This window comes from Anser brachyrhynchus, assembly GCF_964034855.1.
Source record: "Anser brachyrhynchus genome assembly, chromosome: 6".
In the NCBI taxonomy this organism is placed as follows: domain Eukaryota; kingdom Metazoa; phylum Chordata; class Aves; order Anseriformes; family Anatidae; genus Anser; species Anser brachyrhynchus.
The window spans coordinates 17746369-17773588 of NC_137700.1; the positions used below are offsets into that span (position 1 = coordinate 17746369).

Genomic DNA, 27220 nt, shown 5'->3' on the forward strand with positions numbered 1-27220 from the left:
TAAGTACTTGGCAAGTCTGTTAGCCTAACCTAATACAAAATGGTATCATTTTTAATGATTTTTCAAATGTTACGCTGAAGGAGAAAACATACTTACTGCCAAAGAGCAGTCTCAGATACTGCAGGGAGAGAAAGGCTAATCAAGTATACAGTCAAGGAGAAAAGCAATGATCCCCCCCAAAATTTGAGTAGATTTACTCCCAGGATCAGGCATGCAAACTGGTTCCTCAACTCCATATTTGTGGGTTACAAGCATAATGCCCAGGAAAGACAGCAGTTAGAATATTATTACCCAAAAGTCTCCTACATCAAAGCAGTCAATGATCGTAGTTATCTAGATAAGCTTTAAAACTACATCAAGCTCTTAAAAAATATAGTGATTGTTTTCAACAAAAGAATTATAAGAAGACCAAAAATTAAAGGCGGCAGCAGGCTCCAGCTACCTATAACTCCAGCTGAAAAATCTTTTCCTTTTAGAATGAATTTATGTTACAAAATACGTTTTGTTTGGTATGCTATTACACAGCTTTATGTTCTTTAATTTTTCTATTCACTCACCTTCTGGAGAAAGAAAAATGAAATTAAAAACAAAAGCTGATAGTAAACATACATTATGAAATATGAAGAATCATGGGACCAACTGACCACTGCAGTGATTATGAAAACTGTAAACTATTTAAAGAGAGTACTTTTCACTGCTCTTCATTAGGGTCTGATTACCTCAGCCATTAACATTTGGCTCTTATTATTATGATTGTGAAATACTGTTCACACTAATGGACAAAGAAAGTTGACGTGGCTATCTTGATTAACTCATCAATAATCATTTGGAATAATTTTTCTTCATTCACTGGATGAATCATTCACATGTCCTTTAATAATGCACATTGTTGTATAGTAAATTAGCATTAAGATTACTCACCTCTGGGAGCTACACTCTATTTCAAAGCATTGCTCAAAAGATATTTGAAATGTGAATTTTACTTCCAAAAAAAAAAAAAAAAAGGATTATCAGAAAACAATTACTTCTTTGTAACTTTTCAGTACACCAAGATGTAGCCCTTGGGTTACGCAACCGAGCTCAACCTTTAAGCCATTAGATAATCAAGAACATATAAATACCCCATATTCCCAACTATTTTAATTCTTTTTAGGAGAGTAAAACAAAACTCTCATTCCTCCTAACACAAATATAAAATTGAATAATGAATTGAAGTAACCTTTACGTGGATAAAGAACATAACAAAAGCACACCAGTTGGTTGTGGATCTGACCTTGCAAACACCTCCACTCAAATGAGGTTTCATAGCTGGTGTGACTGCACAATCTTTACATGTAGAAGTGAGTCCTGAGAGCTCAGTCCTGACCCTGTGGAAAGCCCCAACAAGTCAGCTTCTTGCTGAGGTTCACCTACAAAGACAGGAGGTGGTGAACTTCTGGTTCTCAAGTCATGCTGTGGTCACTGTGGCAGATAATAACTTCTTATCAGCTCTTCCCAGCAGCCCTGCTCACGTCCCAGATATTATTTTCTGTGAAACAGCAGTGGCATGGCATTTCACCCACCTCTTCCCTGCAAAAGCCAATGCTAACAGCCAAGGCAATTCCCGAGATAATCAAGAGTCTTGGCTTTTCCCATCTCGGTATACACTGCTCAATTTTTTCCCCCACAAACACTACATACTACCTCTCTGAAAGTGCATCAAACAGCTGTTTTACCATTTGCCCCTTTACTACCCATTGTAACCAGACCTTCATAGCTCTGAGGAGGAGCAAGCTACTTTTACCTGTCTGCTGGCCTCCCGCACGTGAAAAGTAACAACCACCAGAAGTCAGGCCACCAAGACACTGTCCTGTGTCCCAGCTGCAGCCAATGGCAGGTTGTCAAAAAGAAGACAAAACAGGAGAGATGCATAGCGCTATTTTTCTAATTACTTTTCAAACCACATAAGCCTGTGGTGGAGACATCCAGAGTTTGACTGCATAGCATGGGGACAAATAACTTCTTTTGCTTGTTTTCAGCCTGTAATCTGATAATTTCTTTTGGTGGTTGTTGTATAGGAAAGACAAGGAATAGTAAATTCCCTAGGAACTTTTTTCATGGCTGACAGGATTTTACAGCTTTCCATAAACTCTTCATCTCTCTTCCACACGAAGAATTGCTAGCTTTTCAACTGCAATGACCAAACTGTTATTTATTTTCTATTCCCTCCTCTTTTCCTGTTTCTTTGTTGTTCTCCCCCAACTACTAAGCATTAACTGTTTCTGAAATCTGTGCTAACACCACTGACAGTGTTCAGCTGACACTGATCAGTTCAGAGCCCAGTACTGTGCATGCAGTGTCAGGTGTGTTTTCTCCCCTCGTGCCTGTTAATTTGCTTTAATCTGTAGAAAATTTCATGTCTTTTTATTTCCTAGACACTTTGTAGCATGAAACTGCTCTGTAAACTTTTTTAAGCCTTTATTGTTTAGGTATTTTTCTTTACCTGCCCTAAATAATGTCACAGCAGTGAACGCACTCACTTTGCCATCACCCGCTTTACAAGCAATTATCTGTGAAGATGTAAAGCAGCCCAGGACCAGCACTGGTTCCCAAAGGACTCTCCTGTGACATCCCTCCATTAAGCAACCCAAATATGTATTTATTAAAAAACAACTCATTTATCCCTGTGAAGAACTTCCTTATTTTAAGTTCTTTCATCTTCTTTCACAGTTTGGTCTCTTTAGGAAGCTTTGGGGAGGGGCCACATTAAAAGTAGTCCAAAACTGGGGGTAAGAAGAAGGGAGAAAGAACACATCGCTTCCATTTCTTTATCTCCCATTTTCCTTCATTCAGACATACCCATCTCAGGTATAGTTTACCATGAAAATAATCTTTCTGAAGACTACTGCGTTTTCTCTTTTTGTAAATGGTCTTTCTGAAACAGCCTGGTTGCCAGTTGTTGTTACGAAGTTATTCTTACAACAGCAACAAAATCACCAAGAACCACATTATTAATTCATCCAGAGAAAAACTGTTTCACAAGGAGGAAGTTACTGTTGGGGATAGAGAAGGAGAATAACATTCGTTCGATAGTTAGGATTAATTGGAAAATAAACTGTGTAATGGATGCTTGTGGAGGAATAAATAACATAATGGAATAGTTGGGGTATTTTCCTATCTTTATGTACAAGTCATCTATATCAATCCCCACTCACAGAGCTGGAAATAAATACTACATAAATATTAAAAAAAACTTTTTATAGTTACAATGGGAAACAAATCTTCCTGTGCTTTACAGCTGAAATAGCGCTTGTCTGCTCTTTTCTCTCCATGCTTTATGTAGCAGCTATTTCAGCACACTGAACCTGCCTGCCGAGCGAGGAGGGCAGCTGTTCATCTGGTGCACATTTCCACTGCAACGGCTCCGGCAGGAACATTTGCACCTCCAGCCAACGCTATTGGCATCAATGATGCCAGCGGGATCTACAAGATTTCCGCTCTTTCATACACCTATCATATAACAACACTTGAATTGTGTAGGTTTGTCATTTCAGGAGACCCGACTCGAGAGCTCTTGAGCGTAGTCTCAAAGCTCAGAAAGAATACAAACAAAGGAAATGACATGTGGTTTTATGATCACTGCTATAAAACATTTTATCAGCTGAGGGACAGTACCCCAAATTGCAATGCATATTCATACAAATGATCCTCAGTTAATCCGATAATTCTCTTAATTTTGCTACTTTGTACTTATTCTAGCTTCTTAACTGTTGCAAGCCAACTGCTGTGTGCCTTGGGTTTGTGGAGGGATCTGGCCTAGCAACTGGGCATTTGAGCCTATGGTAGCAAGAACATTTTTCCATCAACTGCTACAATTTGCAGAATGAGAAATAATTTCATTTTTTCCCTCCTGCTGCCCTGTAATTTTTCTTAAATCTGATAAGATAGGTGCCTTAAAAAGTCACTACAGAGAAAACAACAGCAAAAGACAAGGAAAAAGGTGAAATTAAGACTTAGATCAATGGTTTTGTTTATAGGATCTGAGACACCAGAATTCTTACATTCAGTAAGGATTTTTTTCCATCAAAAATGACTCTGTTTTCCCAAGGAGAAAATTTTGAACAAATTTCTACTTTTCAGTTGGATATAGTTGTGGCTAAGAAGCTTTCACCAGGTTTAGTAGGGTAGAAAGGAGATGCCATTCAGTGTCTGGTTCCCCTTTCATCATTATAGGAAGAAGTATTTCTATAGAAATAGTCTACATACAGTCAGTTCAAAGTCTTCCATGTTCTCAGTTCAGTACAATTCCTGTGTTGTTTTTTTGTTTGTTTGTTTTTTTGACAATGAGCGCATTTGCAATTTTTTTCCTTGGTGCATCTTTTTGTACAAACAAAATAAATATTTGTCTGTTTCACTGTTCTTCTGTTCCCAGAAAACTGTCCCCTTAACTGTCCTTAATTAAGAAACCTTTGTACTTTTGGACCATATTCATGTTTTCCTTAATAATTCATGTATCATAAAGTCATCAGTGCTTAGTGAATTAATTGTTTTTCTTTGTCATTTTATGTGAGAAACCAAAAGTTGTCCTTTCACTTATCACCCAAGAATCAAAATTGCATCAACAGGGGAGAACATGGAAGCAGAAACTTTCAGAACAGTAAGCAGTGAGTGTGAAAATGAACAAAGACAACTGACATTACTTTCCTGCTCCTGCACCCAAATATGGTCTGTCTACTACAAACCACGGAAGCTATTTATGTACTGATGAACCTGGTGCACATTAAGTTCACTTGAGGATTTATTCAATACCCTTATACAATCCTAAAAGACCCTGTTGGAAACAATGAACAAAAACTGGTAAAAAGAGATCTTTTCAGTAGGTAAAATATTAATAGATGAAATTCTCCAATACATTAGGATGCTCTTATTTGTGAAAAATTCAGTGTCATTAACAATGTGCAGTTTGGCATAGAAGCGGTGAGAGAACTGGATCACTAGGTACAAAGATGAAGATTCTCGACTCTTCAATAAAATACCTGCACTGCTGACCCACTGCCACATAAAATCAACTTACCACCCCATGAGGTCTGAGTGGTCAAAACCAATTAAATCGTGTTTCCAGAAAGATCCTGTTTCCAAAGAACACACCCGTATAGGACAAGTACAAAATAACGAACACAAAAAATCTATCATTCCGTTATGAATACATATTTCCTTTGATCACGATTAAAAATAGCGGCACCAGGATCATTGGCTTTTCTGCCATTTTGAAGCATGAGACTCCTTTAATATTCCACTATTCTTCAGACATGGATTACATGTGACCAGAACAGTTCAGATTTCATCTGAGTGAAGTCTTGGGCTCTGCTCTATAGGAGATATGTAAATGCTAAAAATAGCTGCTTGTTCTAGAGTTAATCACAGCATCATGCCCCGTTCCCAAAATGGCTCCTGCGAACAGGAGGTTTGAGGAAAAGCATCTAAGAGTTTTGAAGGTGCTGGATATATTTATGTAAAAATAGGACACCATGTCACCTGCAGCTGTACGTTAATTTAGTATGGTCTTTAAATTGATGTGGCTGTGCTATTAACAACAGGGTAGAGCTCACGGTACAACCCCAGGCATATTATCAGCATTAATCAATTAACAAAAGCAATCACCTCCTGAAATCCCTCAGTATGTACAGATTTTCTGGTATAAACCAGAATATAACTAGTTTCTTTAATATATTTAATGTAACAATGTTTTGCTGTTTTTAAAATTAGTATCCGCTGTCTGTAGTCAGCTTGCTTCATTGATCTCCCCTTCTCTGTTGCCTTGTTTTTGTTTTCAAGTGTTTTTCTTTTAAATCTATCCTTTAAAAATTCTTCACAATAACATAATTAAAAGAAAAAACAAAATGAAACTAAAATTCTTGGCAAATTAGGTGCCTTTTAGGGACAACATACCAGCTCTGTTTCCATGCTTTAAAAATTAACCTACCTTTCACTGAAAACATAAAGCTTGCATACAAAGTCCACCAGATTTTGTAACTTGGTTAAAAAAACAATAACCCCTGTGCTGAAGACATATTAACCTAGTTTTATGAAGCACTAAATAGAGCTTGAGTAAACAAAAATAATCACGAAGGGACAATTTTAATGTTGAAAAGTTCTGAGCATCCAATAGAAAAGCAATACTGAATTGCTGTGGTTCCCCTGGCTCCTAAGCCTGCAGGAACTGCCTGGCCCCAGGCCAGAGGGACCGCTGATGGCCCTGGGGGAGCCACCTCTGCACCAACAGAGGACAGAAGAAGCAAACTCACCCCATGCTGACAAGCTGTGCTGACCTCAACAGCTAGGATGTCTTTTGGGTACACTCCTGGAGCCTTCTGCTTTGTGGGAAGAAAGAGAGGATGCCCGCTGCTCCAAAGGGGAAAGGTCTCTTGTGTCCCAGGAGCCTCGAGCCCCTGCCATTTGCTGACTGCTGCTCCTCCATGCTGGCTGTGGGATGACAAGGGAGGGGAAGCACCAGGAGGGCAGGGGGCTTTGTGATAGCCTCACAGTGCCACCATCTTTGCCATTTTCTTATGTTTCATGACAAACAAATTGCAGCCAACCTTGGGAACTTTATCAGAAGCACCCACATGAGCCCTAAAAACGTGATCCAACTCTTTCCCATAGCACTTTGTTCTGAACAAGTCCCTATAAAGCTCAGTTACTATCTAGGCCTTTTCATCAGTTTTTTAATATACATCAATAAACAAGTAGTTGCAAAAGGTTTTGAAACAGCTGTGACATAGCATGAGTCAGATATCAATTGGCAAAACATGAATGCTGTGAGCGACAAGCATTTCACAGCCAGGTTTTTCTTGTAATGCAAGAAAGTGAGGAGAAGGGCCAAGACCAGAACTGCCTTGGGAGGCTCCTTCTTTGGTGTGTCCCAGGCAACTCCTGGAAGAAAAGCCTTGCTGATTGGAAAGACCTGTCCCTCAGTGCTCTCTCTTGCCACACTTTCAGCCCAAGCCTCCCATTTTGGACTGTACGATCACGCAGGTTTGCACAAGCCAAAAGCTCCTGTTTGCACATGCACATCCCCGTCTGTGCAGGTACACTGCAAGACAAGAAAGTGTGCTGCTGCATGGACACAAACCATGAGAGGGCTTTGCCTACGCACCCAGGTGAGCCAGCCCTCTCAAAGTGGCAGGTAGCGCTACTACCAGCTTTTGAGATGTTACTGAAAGCTGGGGGGGGGTTGGTTCTTTCCCTCAAGGTGCTGCTTCCTCTTGGAGGTTTGTGGTCAAGGAAAATTCCGTGTTCATTGTTTTAAATGCTGCTGGACAGCAAATTCGGCTTGTGAGAAACATTAAGCAGATACCTACCAGGAGCTCCGAGGAGCCTGGACAAATAAACCCTCAAACAACTTGTTTTCAGAATCTTCTGATTTTTAAGCAAATTCCCTTTCTTTTTTTCTCTCTTTTTTTTTTTCCCTTTCATTTGACTCCCGATTTCTCCAGAATTGAAGAGAGGCTGGTGCAGCTTACAACAGCAGTTGTTAACACACTACCACCCATGCTTGCATTCTTGGTGCGGACACGGGCCCGCGTACAGTCTCATACATGCAACTGGTGGCCTGTCTTATCTCTCTCCCTCCCCCGAAATGTCCCAGCTTAGGCCTTGGGACAATAAAGGGCATGCAGGCTACTTTTTTACTCTTTGAAACACCCCCGGAGAATCATTCCCAGGCAGAGGAATGCTCACTATGGCTGTACCCAGTCGCACTAGAATAGCAGGTCTGCATGATGAAACCCTGCTTAAAGCTATCTCATTCACCACCACTATTTGCTTGCCTTGGATTTCTTGCCTTTCACTTCCTGACTGTGGAGAAGATGTGGAGGAGAGACCTTGTGAATCAGGGTGAAAAGCACCAAAGAGAAGAGCCTTTTGCACAAAAATTGAGAAATGCTTTCAGCTAAACATGCAAGCACCTAAGCCCCTGGCTGCATCTTCTTCAGGTTTCAGTACATCTAGCTGTGCCGCTCCTCGAGCCGTTTCCACCCACAGTTACCCACCCAACCACCCTTTCTTACGCATATAATAAAACAAACATAAGTAAGCATGCAAAAAAAGTAGCTTTTCACCATGTCACTCAGAGTTACCCCATCACATTCATGAGCCTGCCTGTCAGAATACAGCTGCTACCAGTTTACCTGAATGCTCAGAGTTTGTCATTTCGTGACTGGAGGCTGTGAATTGCGAATAATGCAAGTACTAAAATCATAGCCCAGTGCCAGCTGCCCTGTGGGAGGGACTATAAACTCTGCAGCCAGAGTAAACAGCAGGATACTTTGAGTGACCACTGCTTCATCCTCCCACACACATCTTATTCATCTTGTCTCCTTTTGATGACATTAAAAGCTGCTGCAGCATAAAAAGAAATATTAATCTGCAAGAGAAATATGAACAGCAATTTAATACTCAGGCAAGCTAACAGATCTGGAAGCATGGCATAGCTGTTACTGTCATCAACCAGCTTTCTAGCTGAACATAAGTTTTGGTAAGTTATGCTTGTCAAAAAATACAGAAGTAGAGACAATATGTGGAATATTTAACTCTATTAGATATTGAAGAAGTTGCATTCAAGCTGTTGAGCAGAAGATGTAAGCAAAGCTTAGAAGAGTTCCCTTGTTTTCCACAAGTTTAGAATATTATCATTCCCCTTTTCTCAGAGCATTATTTTTACTTCATCAAATAGCTGGTGGAAATACAAAGGAGAAATGAGATACTGAACTTCTGGGTAACATTTTTTTTCTTTTGTGCATCAAGCATCCAGGCAGGTGTTTCTAAATAAGCAATGTAAAGCTCTGCTGCTAAACCCATAAGAGGGTTAGTCTGGACAGGTAAAAAGGCACTCCTTAAAAACACCCTCCACCAACCTTTGCAAAAGAGACGATTCCTCTGTTACACTGGCACAAATCTGCTGAGCTTAACAGGTCTAATTTTCAGCATATACCAGTAGGATGCCCGAGGCAGGCCCACAGTTACCAGCCCAGTTAAATTCTGGTAAGGAAAAAACCCGTGCAACCTTCAGAAGGAGCCCAAACAAAGGCTCAGCAGCCAGCCATTGTGCCTTTAACTAATCAGAGAGAAACCACCTGCAGGAATACCCCCTTTTCTGTTTTCTCCCAGCAGAACCTTCCAAATGATGATTAATCACTGAATAAACTGAACAACTGACAATGACATAATGACAAAGGGAAGGCAGAGAGGGGCACCGGCACTGGTGGATGTGGCTCGAGCATGGGTGGGTGGAACGGCCAAAGAAGATGGATGGCCTGAAAACTCTTGACACTTAAGTATCTCCTGTGTAGCAGGAGAACGGCTATGCTAAAGCAAGCTGCCAACTTCAAGCAAATAATGCTCTGCGCAGCAAGCTGACACACTTCCTTCAGCTGTCAGCAGCAACAGAGAGGGGCAGCTTCCTCAGGAATGAACTAATGAGGCTTTTAATTGGGATGTGAGCCCAGATAATAACAGAAATAAGTGATACTGTACATGACAGGATAATCCATTACAGTGGAAAGCATTGTGAATGTTTTACTGATTATATCCACAGATTATCTTACCTATGTCCCTACTAATTTGAAAAATGATGAATCATAGGGTTCAAACAGGACTCAGATGAGTCAATTAGACTAAATAGTGATATCAAAAGCTCATATTTTCTACACTTAGGAATCAAGCATGTTTTCCCTAACAACAAACAAAAATGAGCTATGTTTCACACTCTCAGTTGACCAAGTCATTAGCAACATGGAAGAGTACTTCTTTAAGTTTTCCACATTTTCAGATGTTCTTGTCCCCATGGAGTCCTTTCTGGCAGATGTTTATTAACGGGAAAAACATTTGCAGGAAATGAAATATTGTCTTGCAGCATTCTGCTGATTCCACTTCTAATTCTGTCAGTTCAGGGTTACTTTAGGTGTTTCACTGAATATCAATGTAACGAGAAAACTTGGACTGCTATTAGCCAAGCTCTGCACATCCAGTACTCAGACCAAAACTGAGCTCCAGTGTACAAGTGGGGCATCACTTCTCTCCTTATGCACATAATGCTCTACCTGAAGTTGAAATGCAAGTGGTATAAGGTTAAGTCTTATGGACAAATTCACCATACATCATGGCTTGGGCAGTAATTACACTAATGCAGAATGATTAGGTAAATCTTCACACCTGCTTGAAGATACATGGGCATTAAACACTTTACTGTCTTTGAAAACACTGCTAAAATATCACCTGATTTGAAAGGTGCTTTCTACTGAACAAAGAAAGGTGGTCTGGCTCAGTCTGGTGCCAGTTTTGCACCCGATGAAACAATCAGCAAAGTCCAAATAATGTTAATAGGAATAAATCCTCTGCTACTATTTTTGTTATGCTTCTGTTTCATCTTAGGAATGTAGTACAGGTACTAAAGAGGATTTGATGTTTTGGTTTTCTGATTAATTTTTTTTCCTCTCTCCTCTCCCCATAAGGAAAAAAAGAGAGAAAGGAAAGAACTGGGGTGAATCAAACCCCAGATGCTTTTATTTTAGCTTCAGGTTCAGTTAGAGCATTTTTCATTTTGAATTACAACACTGAAAGCAGGAGTATCTCCATGTATCTGAAAACTGCTGTGAATATTTTCTACATCTCAAAAGGCATTTTTATACAGAAAAACATTCACAAACCACTTCATCTACTTAGAATATAAATTAAGTCCAATCTCATTCCAATTATGACAATTTGCATTTTCTCACTGATTTAACAGAAAAGTTAAACAGACAATTAAGACAAGAAATACTGCAACGATGCATCTGCACTTCCAGACTTTAGCCTATGTCACTATTTGTATGGTGTACTTCATTGGCCAATGGTTTAGTAAAATTTAGCTTTACCTACCATTTTCTGTAAAAGATCTGTCACCAAATGCAGCCTTAGAAATATCTTAGCTTTGAAAAAAAAATAAATAGAAATAGACATTTGAGGACTGAGAGATTTATATGAACCCCAAGTAATTTTTTGGGGGCAGAAAACAATTGTTCAGGAGCATTTATCACTACGAAACCAGAATCTTGTCAAAGTGCCCAGAAAAGTTCTTCTGTAGCAAGCAATGTAAAGACTATTCCTTCTGTACGATTCTCCTTCTCAGCATAGGAGGTGTGTAGTGTAGCATGCAGTCTGCCCACTTCTGTGCAAGTAGCTTGCAGATGCCACATGCACAAAAGCTGTATTTGGCTCCATCCAAGATGCTTGCCTCCCCTACCTCCACAGCACCTCAAAGCACCTCCTCAGCAGTAAAGGCACTTTCCGACGTTCCCATTTCAGTTGCTCTACAAGACAGGGCCACAGAAAAGTGAAAATGAGCACGAATGGTAGCATGGCACTTAGAGAAAGGCTTGGAGCCTGCTCATTGCTTAAAGACCAGTTGGATCTTCTGCACAAAACATCCTGCTTTCAGCTCAGACACTGCTGATCCTTCTGTGGCCTAAACAATCTTTGAAGCCAGGGCTCAGTTCCCAGCATCACTCGTGAACTCTCAGAAATGTTGCCTGTCTTTAATTACAACACTACAGGACTGCCAGTATTTCCTAGGAACATACCCTACATACCCTGAAATGGCTCCTGAGTGTGCAAACATTTTCAATCTTTTTACTTTCATGCTAATATTTGTTCCATTTCTCCACCATATCAAACAGTTCCTCATGACAGCTCTCCTGCACATAACCACCAGCTGCCCATACGTCCATCTTTATGTTTCATGTTAACTGCTTTCATTCCTTAAAAATCACATCACTCACAATAGATGGTCAGAATCCTCCATTCAAAACCTACCCAAAACTGTTCCAACTCTTTCATTTGTACAGTCAATGTTAATCCTCATCAAGGCTCTCCTACATCAACCCCTGTAGGCACTCTTCCTAAATCTTCCAAACTCTCCAGCTACTTTAAGGAATCTTGACTCTTCAATCAAGAATCAAGCCTCTTATCCAACTGGTTTAAAGTCTTGGGCCTATATTGTATATTCCAACCGTTTTATACTGTCCTTTGTCCAAGGACAACAGAAAATCTAAGGTGGTTGTTTAATGGTAAAGATACAACCTTTCCTACAGAAAGGAAAAATTCATTTTCAGCTCTGCCCAGACACCAGTAGCTACTGCCATATTTGCTAAATGTTTTTCTCTACACTGACACCTTTTTATTACAGCACAGACTTTTCCACTGATTTTTGGAATCCCTTTCTGTGATCTCCGCTGTCCTCTCAGAGATGCTCATTATTCACAACCACACTATCTGGAGCTTCTCAATGCTATTTTTCCTACACATTCATGCTTCTACATCTGTATTTTTGGTCAACCCCACAGTTCTTTTTCGATGTCTATTACCAACAAATATTTTACTTATTTCCTTTAGGTTTTCCATAGGTATTTCTTTTGAAAGATCCAGGCGGGATCAGAAGATGAAGACAAAATGCTTTGAGGAAAAGCTCTCTCTCTGTTTTTCTTCTTGCTTCATATTTAGCAGAGCTACCTTCACTGGCTCTTCAGAAAGAAGTTCTGGTAACCTTTGAAATGTACAGATATGAGTTTTAAATGGTTCAGCAACAGACAAGGCTAGAAAATTTGTGAATGGGCAGGGAAGAACTTACTCCTTCATTTTCTTTAGAAGCTTCTTTTCTGAATTCTTACAAAAACATACATCCCAGTGAGTGAGGAAATAGAAGAGAAATACGAAAGTACAGACAGTGCATTTTCCCTTCAAAATGTTTAAAACATCTTGTGCTGTTTCTTTGCAACAGTGAAGATTGATGCCTTTTTTAGGATAATGCTTCAAGGAACTACATTACAAAAAATACCAGCTTCCTTTCAGCTAGTTCTCTGCATGTGGCAGGATATTGGTGAAAATCAGCAAATTTGGCATGTTAATGTTCAACCAGGTACAGTGAAGGGTGCAAAGCACTTAAAGACAGATCAGCTTGACAGACACTGCACTCCAGCCTATTTAGCCAGGCATGTACTTTAGTTGTAAGTTGCCTTGTTTAATTAGCTGCTGAGGTGTTCCATCTTCATCCCTAGTGCCTCATGCCTCATAGGACGCAGAAGCAATCACTGCTCAGGACGATGACAGAGCAGGGCTTGATTGTTCTACAAGATGTCCCATGGATGAGGACCAGACACTGTTGATTAATCATTAACTTTGAAATTCTTAACATCATTTTTTTTTCTTTTAGTGATGCTAAGACAGACACTTTGGAAAGATCTGAAATGCTCTGTAGAAGACGACAGATTGCTTTGTGTGTATTTTAAAAAGGGCTGATTACAGCAGGCTCTACCACCACACCAATTTAAGAATGGGAAAAACATAGGAAGGGATGGTGGAATTTCTAAGAGAAATAAAAAAAGGCAACTAAAACCACATTCACACAAACGTGCATTTGAAATGTATATAGAGATGTCTCTATTGAATGTAATTCTAATACAATATATATAGGATTAAATCATACTTTGCTGAAAACTACAAAAAACATTTTCTAGCAATCAGCAAAATTCCTCAGTCCACAGGCTTACGTTGCTTGTACAGAGGAAAGAAGAGAGACTCATGGAAGGAAAAAGTACAGGTAGACTGGACCAAATAGCAGAGAACTGACTCCAGAAACTACCCTAAAGTAAGTGCTCTTAAAAATGGATTTCCAGGTACTGTGTTCACTGTAAAAATCTACTTGAAATCTTTTGTAACATCGATTCTGATACACCCTGATACATCCTGATACACCACCACAGTTTAATTCTCAGATGCTGCAAAAGGATTTCTAGGAGCTCTGCTGCAGAGCATTTCATTTTCTTTATGAGGTTAGGTTATGCATTTAGGTTATTTTGCATTATTAGTTAGGTAATAGCCTAGACATTCATACCTTCCACTTGCTCCTGACTCCAAATGGCTATATAAGTAAGAAATTTTCAAGAGTTCTTACAAAAACAACTTTAGTCCAGTGCTGGCCAATACAGTATTCCCAATATGCATCAGTTTTAACTGTTCAAATCAGTAAGCCCATTCTCCTACCCTTTGAGCTTTCTCTTTTCATCCCTTCAAGAGGTGTTGCAGAGTAGGGCATAGCAATCAAGCCTTGATGTTACTGTATAGCCATCACATTTCTTTGGCCATTTCAATTTGTTGTTGGATCCACTGAGTCCACAGAAGTGCACATACTCCCACTTGCACTGGCCACAGAAATCAAATGACAGTACTGAAAGAAACACTCATCTATCGAAGGAGAGTCAGCTTAACTTTCTTAACTTCGTATCTCCCCTTCCCTTTTTTAGGTAAGTAAGGTTATCCCCTTGTTCCTCCCGGATGCATCAATAACTCAACATACAGCAGCGATCTCCAGCTAGCCATCCCGTGCCTTTGGAAGCTCCGTCTTCTGGCTAAGGCACGTGGTACTTGCCATGCAAGCACTTCCCACCCTTTGCATGGCACACACAGCCCCATAACTGCATAAGAATCTAAGGTCACAGACTGTCGGCAGTGGTGAGGAGACCCAATTCCCTTAGCTCTTCCCTCATGCCTTCCTAGTCAACCATAGCTCAAGTGCACTGAGCTTCAGGAGACACCGAGGAACCCAGCCCGTCTCTAACTCATCAGACAGGCAATTTTTAAGGAGGTTCTTCAAAGTTTTTGCAAGGCACAGTTATTTTTTGCATTTTTTCCCCAAGTCCTTTAATTGACACGGAGTAAAAGTTGTGTGATTTACATGCGCCTGGAAAGGATGGAAACAGCTATTTTTAACTGTATCACTTGCTTGTAATTCCATCATTCAATTAGACATATATTTTAGCTTCAGGAAACTTTCTTTTCAAGAGGTGAAATGCCAGCACAGTACACTAGCAGAACCATTAGCTGTCAAAATAAAACAGGCTTCATATTCACAGAACAACAAGATCAACTACACACGACAGAAATAAGATGGCAGCGCACTTTTACTTTTCAGCAGCTAGTGCAGTGTTTTCTGTATTAAATTTAATAGGCATTTTACATGGGATGTCAGATATTTTTGTCTCTGCAAATAGGGACCTTTCCTTAAAAATAAATAAATAAATAAATAAATAGAGGTTTCCTGCTGCTTATACAGGGAAATCATTGAGGAACAGAACAGAACTGCAGCCTTACACTAGCAATGACTAGGTAGTCATCATTTTTAAAAACAATGTCACAAAAGCTATTTCTACACTGTCACTCTTAAGAATAATTAGTTTCCATCAAAGCAACAGATTATCTGTTCATGTTGTCCACTGGGTCATTACAATGGGCAACCAATACAGATAAATGGTATCTAATCTTTTCTGCTCTTCTATTGGATTGATTGATGGTTATAACATCTCCAATATTATAAGGCAGAAAAATTATGCTGACATTTAGAAGCAAAAGCACAGAAAGATAAAACTAAGTACAAAGCACAACCAGCACCATAAAGAAAAGAAAAAAAAAAAAGCTAAAGACAAATAGAATAGAAAAACAAATGACAATTAAGCCAAAGGAGAGTTATAGAGGGGAACAGCTATACGTTGTGGGTGGCAAGGAGCTCAATTAATTATAGAACATGAAGGGAAATCCAGGCATTTCCATGAGATGTTATTAAAAGACATATTGACTGAGCTTTCTTTGCATGTTTTGCCTTAGCAGAAGACAAAAGGATTTCCCTGGTATTGATTTGTTCCTGGAATTGGTCGACTTTAAGCCATGAAGAATAACATAATAAGAGGTGGCTGGGTAGCAAACAAGAAAGAACGAATCGCTGCCACTGACACTCACGTTTGTGAGCTTCCATATATTATTGCCTTTTTCAATTTAGCATTTGTTCATATTGCTTGTCAGACAGCAATAAGCCACAAAATATTCCCTAAACTAAAAATGGCTAGCCTATCAGTTATCCTACTGTACAAATAATCACCATTTTCAGCTGACCTGCTCAGGAATACTAGCAATGTTCCTGAGAGGTACTAAATGTCCTGAACTGCTCCCAAAGAGGAGGGATGTACTCAGCCCTTTCCCCCAGCACTGAGGGCACTCATCCCACATTCATCTGTTGCATCCTCTGCTGCAGTAGTTTTGCAGTCGTCGAGGATGACCACAAAACCAGTCCTCCAGCTGAAGTAGCAAGATGAGGATTACATTGGCTGGCTGTGTGACAGCCTGTTGGCTGAAGGTCTTTAAACATCATCTTACCCATGGAGATAACAAAAGGGTCTGCTTCGCCATGATGGCCCACTCTGCAGGCAATGGCCAAAAGAAATTCAAAGAAAGTATTTTTCACCAGAATTAAATATATTAATATGAGAAAAATAAGCAGCTCTGTGCTAATAATTAGTACTGCACTAAAGTTGGCTTCTTTCCATGAGAGCACAGGCTTACAAACGTAAATATCTTCCCTTATGCGCTTAACAATTGTCCTCACAGTTATGATTCTTCAAGCAGCTTTGTATAGTATTAACAGATTGACTACAAAATAATTTTCTATGATGAAGAATATATGTATAGCAGGCAACCACCCCCCCTCAATGTATATATCCACGGTCAGATAGCTACCTCCAAAATTACGCTACTAAAATTATATTTCTTCTCATTCCCTGGTATTTAGCTTTTTGATTTATCAGAAACTATCCCCAGTTTTCACCTGTGAAATTTTGGCTATCAGCTGATTTTGTCCTTTCTCTGGGACTTACGTGATATTGATTCCCAGGCATCAGAATACTTCAGGTATGCAATCTTTATTTGGAGAACCAGCTTTCAAAATATCAAGGGCACCAATGGATGCAGTATGCCTTAAGCAGGCATGGACCAAAAAGCGCCTCCACGACACTGATGTTCAGAGATGAATATCTGGATAAAGAACTGCCTTTACGTTTGCTGTCATTGATATCTTTTAAGTATTCACTCTTACTCATCCACCGGGTCACTGTTTCTGGAAAGAATAAATCACAGAGCTACTCTTACTGCATTTATAATTCCAACCCAGAATGAAATGTTTTCTCCGTAAGATCTCTAAAGAGCTCCCATCTCAAATGCAAGGAAAATGCCAAAGTCTTGACCCATTTTCTGAATGAAAAAATACAAAGTTTCCATCACACCATTTGTAATATTCCATTAATTTCTAAAAACAGCAATATTTTATTGTTTTATTTTTACTTCATACTTGGTTTGGAATTGAATCTTTTTGTTTTGAGCAGCACAGATGAATTTTTCGTTCCATAAGAGTATTCTAATTTCAGAACACTAAAACATATTAATTAAAAATGAGAAATGTGTTCAAGCCAACCTATCATACAAATTCCATTTCACTTATCTTGGTTTTGAAAGGGAAATATTTTATTTAAAACTTCATAGCTGTCTCTTCTAATTATCTATTCAGATCTTTTGAAATGATTGGAAAAGTTGCTCCTATCATATGTATCAGCCCTGAGGGACAACTACAGTACATATAACACCTGAAATCATGCTATTTCAAATATTAGATTATGAATGTCAACTTAATATTGATACCTGCAAATAAATAGCATGATATAACATAAATGTTCTGAACAAATTACAAAAATATATGCACAAGCTCCAAAACCTATGTTTCAAACTGTCTATATCCAGCAATATCTTGAGAACAGAATTCTCCACTGCAAGAGTTCTGCTTAAAGTCAGTGAGGTGCAACAGACTTTGGCAGTGACCCAATCCATTTCTTCAACTGTATCCCAAGACATTACGATACACTACAGTCTGGTTCATTTTTATTTTAAATTAAATTTTTCATATCAAAGCCTTTGACACAGAAAAATGTATCATGTTATTTCTCCAATTGTACAATAATTTGGCACTAACCTTTTTAGTTATAAGGAATTTGCTACTAGTATTAATTTATAAAAGGCAAGGAGTGAAATCTGAAGCTTTAGTGCTATTGTCAAAGTTTTCTAAATGTTATGCTCCAATATGTATTTTTTTCTTAGTTGCATTTTTTTGTTTGTTTGTTTTCAAATTTAGGCTACCAGATAACTTCACAGTTGGGCTAACTATGATTGAGATTCAGCAAGTTGATCAGTCTTTCATTTAACTAGTAGAAAACAATAAAACATATCTCACTTCAAAGCAAATGCTTCTCTGAAATTTGGAGCTAATCTGGGAAGCAAAAGGAAGCACCTCTAAAAAAAGTGAAAAGTTAAGCCCATGCTGTCTGAAGGGGGCTTGTACTTACGAATAAGGAAATTGTCTTTTAATTCTTTGAGTTCTTCTTTTGTCGGGGAACATTTTTTTACTCTTACTCCTATGAACTTGAACTTGTGCAAAATCCTATTTTTGCTACCTGTTCAAGTAAATAGGGTAATATAACTTCAACTCTGAGGTATTAGCTCTTCCTCTCAATGGCTCATATTATAATACTTAAGTTTCTTCAATATGTCCTCTATTTTTAGAAAATAATGGATTCAGAATAAAAAGATGAAACTTTCCACAAATGGAGACCCAGAAACAATACAGATTAAGTCAATCAAAATCCTTCAAGATTTTTTAAACATTCCACTTTGATTTTTTTTTAAATCAATTTAAATTCCTAAGTGAAAAGTCAGTTGGACTAAAAATGAAACTTTTCATTAAAAAAAAAAGAAACATTTCCATAGTTTCAAAGCTTTTCTTCCATATTTTTTAAACAAATACTGTGTTAAAAATCATCATCATCCTCCCTCCCCCTAAGAAACAGCTTTTATTTCATAGTCTCATTTTCTGGGGAAAAATATTGAAGTAATATTGACTACCTCTACTCCCAAACTTTGGGACCTTTAACCCTGTGATAGTTGCTGGGAGGAAGGTAATCTCTCTCCTCAGGATCTCTGAGTTTGTACAATTGTACAAATTAGCGGACATCATCTACTTATCACTCTCCTTATGATAAGTAATTTTCAAGAAATGGTAGTGTTCTGATATTACATGTGATATAGCTGAGTGAATGAATGTAAAGTAGGAGGATAAGAAACTGTTTTATCTAGTTTTTTCCTCCCTTCTGTTGTCTGTTTATGCTGTGACATTTTCTTGTTTTAGCTCTCTTATGCTTCTTTGGAAATTAAATGAGATCCAGTATCTCAGAGACTACTGGCACTTATGGATTAGTGAGGCTAACATAATAGCAATTAGCTGAGAAAAAGAAGAAACTAATTGCCTGAATTTAACTTAAAAAAAAAATCCTACATCAAAAATCAGGAGGAAAGGTGAGGCTTGATAAAGAAAGTCAAGTTTTGGAAATACAAGGTAAAAGAATGTGCAGGCAAAGCACCTCTCTTCAATTACAGGAGTGAGAAAAATGGATGAAGGAATTGTGGGGCTGCAACGACACTGAAAGAATGGCAGCCTCATGTATTCAGCCTCACCAGCAATCTGCCAGCTGGCACTAACATTTTCTAAACATATCCAGGATACTCAGAACATGATGTTTAAGCGATCTATTCTACTCAGTTTATACCAGGGAACCACAGGCATATTCCACCTGATTGCCAGAACAGTTAAGTTTCACAGTTTCATATGTTGTGCATGGGAAGACAGTGTTTGAAAACCCATCCTGACAACTACATTTCTTTTGAGTTCCTGAGTGCCTGAACTCAACTTTTTATCAGTTTGAACTAGAATGGATCTACCTAACCCTCAAAGAAAGAAAAAAGATATTTGTGGAGTCAGCAACTATTCATGTTTATCACATGGGTAGATAGACTGCAAAATCTGAGATCCTATCAAAGAAAATAACTACAGGTATGGGTGCATACTTTCCTATGCAAGTTGTTAAACTAAATTGAAGCTCTAAGCTGTGACCTACTTTCAAAACAGATCTATTTACATCTCTGATTTACTATTGACTTTGATCAAACATTTTCTTAGCCTAGCTTGTACTCAGAAGGCATTATTCCACACCATATTCTGTTCAAGTTAGAAAGGCCATTTTGCATTTTTATTTAAAGGGGCACAAATAAGTAACTTTTAAAAGCACATCAGGACAAACCCACAAAAAGCTTCTCTTTCTTTTCTATGCTTTTGGATTGCTAAACCTAGACTCACCACTATGTCATATGAAACTCTCTAGCCTGATCACAAAGTCTGCTGACAAAATGTTGTGTAGGAAGTTACAGGCAAAATTTCACTTCTTTGCATCTTGTAAGATGGTGAACAAAATAGCATTATGCAAACAGTACTTCTGGCAACAGTGTACCTGGGACAGATAGAGATGCAGGGCAGCAGACTTGGCAAGTCTCAGTCCTGTTGCTCCCTGGCAGAGCTGATGAAAGACAACACAGCACATTTGTCTGCGAGTATCCCTGAAGTGGATCATCTAGCCAGTCTTACCTACAAGCTCAACAACTATTAGATTCCTATCATCCAGGTTTTCAGGTTCGTACACAAAATACAGAGCGGAAAGGCTATTGAGATGCATAGAGACTGTCTAATTTTAAGCATCTGACTTAAGAGCTGTAAATCATATCCTGAGGGCATCCTTCTTCTGCAATGAACATGCACAGAGCTTGCCTGATCTGCCTGGGCTCAAACCTGGGCAGTTAGTGGTGTGCGTGTTCCTCAGTGTACTGCTAAAGAAAGAAAATGTTCTACTTACACCTGATTGCACGGCCAGAGCCACAACCTCTCTTCTTCCTTGAGACTCAGCCAGGACAATGGATCTCAGCAGGATCCCAGACTCACCCAAGCAGGCAAGGTACAAGGACCACAGAGTGTGAGCCCTTCCCTCTCCCACAAGCACTGGCTCCAGGTCCTTCACATGAAGACCTTTAATGGTCCAGATTTCTCTCAAACTCAAATACCTCACAAGCACATAGACACCCAGACTGCGCAGCTGAAGCTCAGGGTGGCCTGATGTGGCTTCAGCTGTAAGTGCTCTGAAACGCAGGGAAATCGAGTGCCTGCAGCAGATGGTATGGGTATAGTAACCTGGACTGATTTTTTCACCTGTCAGAATAATGCAAGACTTGCAATGAGTTTAACTTCACCAACTCTGGCAGGTCAGTTTACAGGGTAGATGGTTCAGACATAGAGTACCAGTACCTCACTCTCTGAGCTTGCTGAAGGCCATAGCTGGGCAGAGGGCATAAAGAGCCAGTTCTGTGATTTCCTTCTAACTTTGTGAACAAACAGCCCTCTCAAGATCACCATTCCTGCTAGCACTGAATGTACTGCCATTTATAAAAGGTCAAACTGGATTCACCTGTGATTAATTCAATGGGTAGTTTGATTTTTACATTTGCTGCCACACTTCAAAGCAAGAACTAAGAACACACTGTAAACATAACTCTTACCATTAAATTCCGTAACTTACGGTTATGGAAAAATTAAAGTTCCTTGTTTGAAACCAGATGCATTTTCAAGAGCTCTTTTACCTGATTTTGTGCCCACACACTTCAGTGGTATCTGTGTGTTACATGCTGAGAATAGCTTACATGTTCCAGTCATAGGGGAGAGAGTTCTTCGGCTCTGAGCAAAGCTTGACTTTTCAGTTATGAAGGATATAAATATTTCTAGGATAGGAAACTAAGTGCTTGACTATAAGAGCCACATGAGGAAAAGGGCTGATTCATTAGTAAAAGGAAATCTAAATTTACATAACAGTATCTAGACGTAGACATTTTTGAGAAATACATACACTTTGCTTTAAAGTGGCCCATTTGAAAGGAAATTTTTTTTTGATCAACCTTTGTAAGTTTAAGATAAAGGCCTCCAAAAGGACTGCTAAATCAGAGAGGTTAGATATTTCAACAGCCAAGGAACTTTCTTTGACCGACCAAAAACAATTCAGGGAAACAAATGTTCAAATCAGGATTGACATGAGAAGAAAAATGAAAATATTTGTTATTTGTATCTTCTACTACACTGTGACTTTTCTTCACTGATCCAAATATCTGTCCTTGCAAGCTAAACTATCAGCCATGCAGCGTTCTACCCTAGCAATACTTGTGTTGGTAAGAGACCTGTGTTCTTTACCTGGAACCCATCCAGTTCTACTGTGCCTCTAAGTGCAACTTACAAACCCATTAGACTCTGGGATATTGAAAATACAGTGGAAGAATGAGAAGAGTAGCAATAAAAGACTGCAGCGAAATCCAGGTCTAATATTTTAGCATTGAGTCAGTAGTTCCTAGACCTCTTGAAGAGGTTTTGTTGTTCTGTGGTTGACAGACAGACACCAACTGGAACAACTTGGTGTGTATATGTGAAATGTTTCACAAATTGCCACTTAACCACAGACATGGCATTACGCAGTATTCCAAAGTGAGATCTGTATCCTTGTATTTCAATAACTAAAATCCTCCCTACTTAGTAAATCTGAACATGACAGAAGTCATTAAGTTCCTTGGGAGTCATTAGTGTTCTCCAACTAGATGTTATAAGGGCTTTTAGTAATAATTTTTGCAGTGCTATCACTGGAACTTCACAGACAAGAGACAAAACCAACCTATGTAACAGCTTAGTTAAAACAAGCTGTAACATGTTCAAGTGCAATCTACACAGAAAAGACAAAAGGCAATGTCAAAACATTTCATCATTGTTCCTGCAAGTAACAATATAATTTGGTATGTCCCAGAGCATGTTTGTAACAATACATCTACACGGAGAGTTTAGCCCACGCTCAATCTCAAACTTTTCTTCACACACCCTGCATAAAAGCCTTAAGACTTAAGTTACAGAGCTTGCTTTCTTGCCTGCTGGGAACATTGAACCAAAATCCATGACTGGGGCCCGTTGGTGTTCCACTTATGGCAGGCGAATGCAGAAAGTAGCCAGACTTGAATCCTGAGCAGGAACTTCTGCTCCTATTTGCTCATTTGAAAGTCAGTCCTAAAAGCAAGACCTACATAGGTGAACAATTCTGCCTCCCATCCTCTTTCCGTAACTGACCCAAACTTCAGCTTTTCCTTTGAGAGGTTCTCCAGAGTTCAGTGGATTGCCTCCCTCTTCACATTAACAGACAGTTACTTCTTTTTCATCTGCTTATTCCAAGTAAAAGCTGTAAGTACAAAATTACATGCTTCTAAAGCTTTGCAGATGGATGCGTAAGCTTTTCAGTGATGAACATTAACTCGTTGCACTGGCACATAAATCTGCTGATGGTGGTCTGGGAAACCAAGTGTTGGCTGTTTCCAAGCCTCTAGGATACTCAGCAACACAGCATATTTTGTAAGAGCTGTGTATCACTACTAATCTCTGAAGATGCTTAAAAAAAAAAAAAAAGTGCATACAACAAGGAATAGAAAAAAATATTTACTGTAAATCTAGTAAAAATAACATTCAGCTCCAGTTGCTTTGAGGTAATCAGAAAAAATGAAGCAGTAAAACAGCTCTGAAGACGTTTTTTCCTGCTTTTGAGTGAAGACAGTTGTGTTCAATGGGGCTTAGTATGGGGTAGTGCACACCAAGCAGGCATAAAATTGTTCTTAGCACCTGTCATGTGGATAAGCTTTGCCATAATAATGTGTGGTACAGACAGTAAGACACAGTAAGACAGAAACTTAGAGAACTGGAAAACAGAAAGTCTGCTCAAGAGTTGTGGAGAATGTCTATTCAGACATCCATTTATTGCAAGACAGGTAAAAGACAGCAGAAGTGCAGACTGACACATAGTGGGTTATAATTGATAGTCAATGGAGAATCTCACAATTAAATAAGAGAAACACTCAGGAAGAAGCAGAGTTTGACAATAGTCATTTTTGTCAAAGCATCATATTTGAAGTAGTGGAAAAGACAGTGTCCTTGGCCCTGGGAAATTCTGCCCTTTCTGCCAAGAGGAAATTGTAATTTTCCTATCCTACAACTGAAATTCTGCAGTTACCTCCACTGACCAGTCAGTCAAAAGAGCTGATTATCCTGCTACAGTTAGCATTGGTGCGGCCTCACCCTGAATATTGTGTGCAGCTCTGGTCTCTAAAATGTAAAAAGGGTATTAAGGTAGTCAAAAGTATCCAGAGGAGGGCAACAAATCTGGTAAAAGGGCTGGAAAGCATGTCCTGTGAGGAGAGGACACTCGGGTTGTCTAGCCTGGAGAAATGGAGGCCAAGAGGCGACCTTGTTGCTCTCTGCAACTTCCCAAGGAGGGGAAGCGCAGAAGGAGGTGCTGGTCTCTGCTCCCTGGTTACTGATAGCAGGACGCAGGGGAACAGCACAGAGCTGTGCCAGGGGAGGCTCAGGCTGGATGTTAAGAAAATTTCTTTACCACCAGCGAGGTGGTTGGTACCTCATGCCTGTCAGTGTTCAAGAGGCACTTGGACAATGCCCTCATTAATGCTTTAACTTTTGGTTAGCCCTGAAGAGGTCAGGGAGCTGGACTCAATGATCTTTGAAGGCCCCTTCCAGCTGAACTATTCTATTCTAATAGGGCAGGGAGGACAACTCCATCCTGTAAAGCACCAGGACACCTCTGTGACTGCTCTGCCACTACACTGCCCTGATTTCTGGAGGCAGGGGCTGCAGGAGAAGCCCTGGTGATGTGGGAGCCGCTGTGGCTACCTGCAACCTTTTGTAACAGGACACGCTCAAGTTCCTGGAAAGACATTCTGCAGCCATGTCCCCTGTCCCATAGCACTGAATTCTCCCTACCCATGGAGGATGAACAAGCAGTATGCTTCAGGTCTTTTGAAAGGGCCTCAGTCTTGCAGAGAAAAGGTAGGAGAAAGGCAGGTCTATGCTATCTGCTACAGTGGGCTTTCTTCAGTTGTCCCATACATAAGAAAGAAACAGTCAGGAGTACAAGATTTCCCTCTGTGATTTTAATTATATACCCAAGTGATAGTTGTGCCTCTGTCAGCTCACTGCAGTCTCTGAGTACACGGCAAAATAGATGGGACTTTCTGAACACAAAATATGAGCAAAATGCAGCTCCAAATACATGTGGACACATGGACTGTAACAACATCTTCGCTCTCACCATTTCTTGCAAAGCAACAGGAGCATTAAGTCACATAGGCCAAACAAAAGTGCTACTATAAATGAAGCCAGCACCTAACCTGAGTTTGGAACAAGGTGTTGAACATCATTCAGCAGACCCTGCTTTTCGCCAGCTTACATCAAATGCATTTTTAAAGGAATATTTGCTCCTAGCAGTCAGGAGTGTACACATACAGCAACATCAGAACAAATATGATGCTCACAAATTACTAACTAGTTTAAAACCCTGCAGTTTCTCCTGATGGAAGCCTAGCATCCTGTAATGGGTTGAACTGCTGTTAGGGGAAAATATCTACTGCTTTATAGTAATTCAAGTTCCAGTGAAGGGTATTTTTCACTCTAGTCTCTTTAACACTCTCTATACAAAGTGCCACAGCTTGTCTTAAACCTGCTATTTACTGAAGTAAAAAGATTTCCAGGTATGAGGAAAATGTAATATTATCTGTTATAGATCAAAAAATAATAAAGCTTGTGATGATTTTTTATTTTTCACATATTTAAGTCTATATATTGTCTAGTATTGTTTCACCATTGTCTCATCATCAAGATTAACATTAAATCAAACAATGAATTATTCATGAGGTGTGAATAAATGGAATTAGCCTTTCTAGCGTTCACTCTGTAAATCGCATCTTCTGGATAAATGCCTTTTTTTTCCTCTCTCTCTCTCTCTTTTTTTTTTTTTTTTAATGTCTGAACACTAGAAATAATGACCTGGCTTGCAGCCTTGCTAGATTAGTTCTTGTTAGGGTGATATTTTTAGATGAACATAGGTCTCATCAACCAAGAGATGTCAGGTCTGCTATCATTCCTGTCAGCTTCCTAACTTCCAATGATTTCCCTCTCCAACCCTAAACTCTACCTTCACCCCTAGTAGCCATGGTACCTGGAGCTCAGATGATTTGTTGAGATTGACTCATTATCTACTGTGTTGTAACAGCAGTTAGAAACTGAATGACATTCAATTAAAATGATATTAGCAGCTCAGGAGTGATTTTGTTTAATTTACTCCTACTCAGATGTAAAAACATTAGTGACTTTTTTAATTGGACCTCATAATGTCTAACTCCTACTCAAATGCAATGAAATTAAAGACTTTGGTGGCTAAATACCGCTTAATTTACTCCTACCCATCTATAATGACATTAAAGATGCTTTAGGGTAGATATTGTTTCCAATCATTTATATTCAAAAGAAATCTGAGCTTATAGGTACTATTATTGAGCATATAATAAAATCATGCAAGAAATGTATCTATACGGTAGGGGATAGTTGGTTACAAGTAATATTAAAAAGTAATCATTCATTTTTAATGCAGGGATATTAAAAAGTAATGTTAAACACAAGAATCTGTGAAGTTTTCTGTTCTTCACAGCCTCTTCAAGGACACAATCCTTTCTTTTTTATATTTAGTGTGCGGTTTTACATGAAGCATTTTTATTAAATTGCACATAGTTTTAAAATCTTTCTTATGTGGCATTTATACGATAAATCCAATGCTGACTTGTGTCATTACAGGGATAGACAGCAAAGCATACATTTCAGTAATGGGGTTCATTTTGCTCCGTAACTGTTTGTAATACAGCTTAATGCACTCTTCTAAAGTTCAAACATTTTAGAGGACTATGTGGTTCTCTATCGCATTTACACTACATTGCCTCCTTTTTAAAGATGACTTCTCCTGTACTGAGTTGATGCTGTTTGCTTCTAAAATACAAGTACCTGCTCGATGTTTTGAAACAATCATCTGGCTGGACCATCAAATCTTTCATGCCTCTCTTACACAAAAATCCCTTTGATTTGGCCTTCAGCATATTCTTTTCTTCCCCTTTCCAAGTTTAAAAAACAAAATCATTATTAAAAATGTCTTCCCTTGCTTAGCTAAACTTCTAATTCCTAAAATAAAAAGCATTTATAAAATTTCACTTTTGCTTGTATTACGAAGACAAGTGATGCAGATGACAGATTTGCCATTGAGAAGGCAGAACAAGATTTCTTCTTTAATCATCTGCTCTCAACTAGCATGTGGCTACTGAAATGTTCAAATGGAAACACCTTTCCAGGTAAGTAGTATGAACCATTGCCAAGGGAGAGAGGAGATTCTTCTCCTCTTCCTTCCTGTTGGTGACACCCAGCCAGCATCCTTGTCCTGCTGACTGGTGGATGGTTCAATGATTGTCTTTTGCCCTGTTTTTCAAGTGAAAGTGCCTACCAACTTCTTCCCATTCCATTTGGAACAGTCCCTTGAGCTCCTGAACA

The 27220-nt window shown here is 39.2% G+C and overlaps 1 protein-coding gene across 1 annotated transcript in view; it reads right to left on the reverse strand.

Annotated features, from left to right (window-relative positions):
* The window catches only part of LOC308197299 (uncharacterized protein), a 72278-nt gene that overhangs the window by 29164 nt on the left and 15894 nt on the right, over nucleotides 1–27220 (reverse strand). The window lies entirely within an intron of this gene.